The sequence below is a fragment of the Rutidosis leptorrhynchoides genome, chromosome 2 (assembly GCF_046630445.1).
Source record: "Rutidosis leptorrhynchoides isolate AG116_Rl617_1_P2 chromosome 2, CSIRO_AGI_Rlap_v1, whole genome shotgun sequence".
Lineage (NCBI taxonomy): Eukaryota > Viridiplantae > Streptophyta > Magnoliopsida > Asterales > Asteraceae > Rutidosis > Rutidosis leptorrhynchoides.
Window position 1 is genome coordinate 633,384,274 of NC_092334.1, and position 3,821 is coordinate 633,388,094.

A 3,821-nucleotide genomic window follows, 5' to 3' on the forward strand; every position below is an offset into this window, starting at 1 on the left:
CGACCACCTTACCATGTCCATCGTGAGCCACTGTGAATCACCAAACCATCTCCATGAACAACTATCATTGATGTATTCCTGCTGCTGCAACTGCTATATTCCTGCTTCTTTTCCTGTTATAGTAACGGGAGAAAGAGGTTGCTACTGTACGATGGTCTGCACTATCACTAGTATCCATGAGTGCTGCTATATCTCACTGTTACGATAGTGATAAAGGTATTAAAGGTTACATAAAGGTTGATGTCGAAATGATAGCATGATAGGCGATGCAAGTTGGACAAGTTGAAGATGTAGGGTCGACAGATATTAGACATTTCCCACTCAGTCCTAATACATAGTAATTGACAAGTCTTCTAATGTCATATGAATATATTTAACTATTATAATGCATCAAGTGGTTAATAAACTAAGAGCTCCTATTTGTCAATTGTGGTTTTTTAAACGTAATATATGAAATGAATTAAGATGAAGACTAGGAATAAATATGATAATAAAAGGTGCATACGATTTTGATAATGATAATGGTTACGACACTAGTGATGATGATATGAATATGGTGATAGTATGTATGATGACTAGATTAGAATTATAATAATGATGATGATAGTAAGGATTATGATTAAGTGATGATGAGGTTCAGTTAAGGTGACGATGAGATTAGATAATGATGATCGTGGTGATGAAAATGAAAATGAATGACGGTGAGTTATGATAATTATGGTTGATTATGATGACAAGGTGACAATGTATGCATTATGGTGATGACGAACGAATTTGATGATGATGATGGTAATCATGATGATGGTGATGCTAATATGAAAATGATGATGAGATGCCGTGATGATGGTGAGTCACAAATTTGATGATGGTAATTCGAAAACGATAATGATAAATGATTATAGGTGACGATGAGATAAATAGAAACGGAAGAATGGTTAGGATTGTTATCGGGTTAGCGGGAGGTCACGGGTTCAAATCCGGAGCATTTTTTTTAAGGGCTACTTCTTTGAGGTTCGTGAATCCGAGGCCAACCCTACAATTGTTCGATGTCGTTATATGTATTTTTACTACAAAATACAATAGGTGAGTTTCATTATTCCCTTTTTAATGCTTTTGCAATATATATTTTTGGGACTGAGAATGCAGGCGCTTTTATAAATGTTTTACGAAATGGACACAAGTGATCGAAACTACATTCTATGGTTGGATTATCTAATCGAATATGCCTTTTTTATTAAGTCTGGTAATCTAAGAATTAGGAAACAGACACCCTAATTGACGCGAATCCTAAAGATAGATCTATTGGGCCTAAAAAACCCCATCCAAAGTATCGGATGCTTTAGTACTTCGAAATTTATATCATGTCCGAAGGAGGATCCCGGAATGATGGGGATATTCTTATATGCATATTGTGAATGTCGGTTACCAGGTGTTCAATCCATATGAATGATATTTTTGTCTCTATGTATGGGACGTATGTTTATGAGAAATGGAAATATGAAATCTTGTGGTCTATTAAAATTATGAAATGATTATTTATGACAAACTAATGAAATCACCAACCTTTTGGTTGACACTTTAAAGCATGTTTATTCTCAGGTACGAAAGAAATCTTCCGCTGTGCATTTGATCATTTTAAAAATATTACTTGGAGTCATTCATGACATATTTCAAAAGACGTTGCATTCGAGTCGGTTGCTTTTATAGGCAGTTTCTCATTTTGGGGCTCCGCGACTCGCGGCATTTTTGGCCTTCAAACTCCGCGAGTCGCGGAGATTGAAATTACAGCTCAGTCCCTTTTGGAGTCTTTCTTGCCAACGGTTTTAATTATAAATATAATATATTAAATAATTATAAGAATTATTTAAATATTATATTATATTTATGTGCATAGTTGACTTGTAATTTTTAGTCCGTTGCGTCGAGCGTTGAGAGTTGACTCTGGTCCCGGTTCCGGATTTTCGAATGTCCTTGCGTACAATTTAATATCTTGTACTTTGCGTTTTGAATCTTGTACTTTTTTAATTTCGAGACGTTTCTTGTCAATAATTGGAACCTTTTTTTATTGTCTTTTGTACTTTTGAGCTTTTTGGTCGTTTGCGTCTTCAATTCGTCGAATCTGTCTTTTGTCTTCACCTTTTATTATTTAAACGAATATCACTTGTAAATAGAACATTTGCAACTAAAAGCTTGTCTTTCTTGAGGAATAATGCTATGAAATATATGTTTGTTTTTAGCATTATCAAATATTCCCACACTTGAGCGTTGCTTGTCCTCAAGCAATATCGTCTTTAAATACTAGAATCACTTCTTTATTCTTCACACTTTGTACAACAGTGATTTCTATACGGCGGTATAAACAATGGTAGTAACGATATGGTTTACAGTCCCACATGACTATAAAAATTTAGATCCATTAAGGAAATTGGATCTTTATGAAAACATTTGATCTTTTGAAAATTAAATCTAGTTTTTACCCTAGATAAGTTTTTCGGAATAACCCTTTACCGGTGTTTGCAAAATATTTTTGTGGGTTTGGTGGGTTTCAGATTTGAAAATTTTAGCTCAAAACTTGCGGTTTTGTGTTACCCACTTGCTAACCTTGTATTAGGAAAGCAACACGTCCAGTTCACTTGTCCCGTATATTACCTTTCGGCAAACTACCGTCCGGTTGTAAAGGAAAGCGATGAACAAGAAACTGTTAAGGCAATGTCTAATGACATGCATTTAATTATGGTCTATAACGTGTCGGACGCAATTACTATCCTTTGTAGGAGCAATAGTAAAGATCATCCTATATTTTTTTCGGTCTGGCACAAGGTCCTGTCTTTGACCACTATGCAACCACCGTTCTTACGGTTGACACCCGATTTGGTTCAGGTGACCTAATGAATTTCAGGTGAATTCCTAGGATTTTACGTTCAATGGTAATGAACGCATTGAAAATAGGGTTTTCAGAAAACAAATCGGTTTGTAATTTTGATCAAAATATTTTCTCGTTTAAGCTCGAGTTTAGATATCATTGAATTCCATGAGTTTGTAATTCTCAATCTTTAAGGTCAATCTCTAGGATTGAGAAATATCAGTCTTAAAAGCTGATTTTTGATCTTTTAAGGAGATTATCCTTTCTGGAGATCTGATTCATTAGTCTTATTCAGCTAATTTGCATGGTGCCCCCCATTGTACGAGATAAATCCTTCTCATGGTTAGGATAAATCTGACCACTTGGCGACCCTGTTTAATGCTGAGGTCCTTGGATTTCCTGCTGATTTTAGTGATGACTTTTCTAGATTTTTCGTCAACCTGCAGCTGGTCTGGACGACAACTTCCTGACCTAAATCAAGAAGTGCGTGTCTTTTTCGGAAGACTTTACTTCCTTAAGTATATTAACAATGAACTACATATGTAAAAACAAGACTACTAACTTAATGATTTTTAAACGAGACATATATGTAACGATTATCGTTGTAAAGACATTTAATGTATATATATATCATATTAAGAGATATTCATACATGATAATATCATGATAATATAATAATTTAAAATCTCATTTGATATTATAAACATTGGGTTAACAACATTTAACAAGATCGTTAACCTAAAGGTTTCAAAACAACACTTACATGTAACGACTAACGATGACTTAACGACTCAGTTAAAATGTATATACATGTAGTGTTTTAATATGTATTTATACACTTTTGAAAGACTTCAATACACTTATCAAAATACTTCTACTTAACAAAAATGCTTACAATTACATCCTCGTTCAGTTTCATCAACAATTCTACTCGTATGCACCCGTATTCGTACTCGTA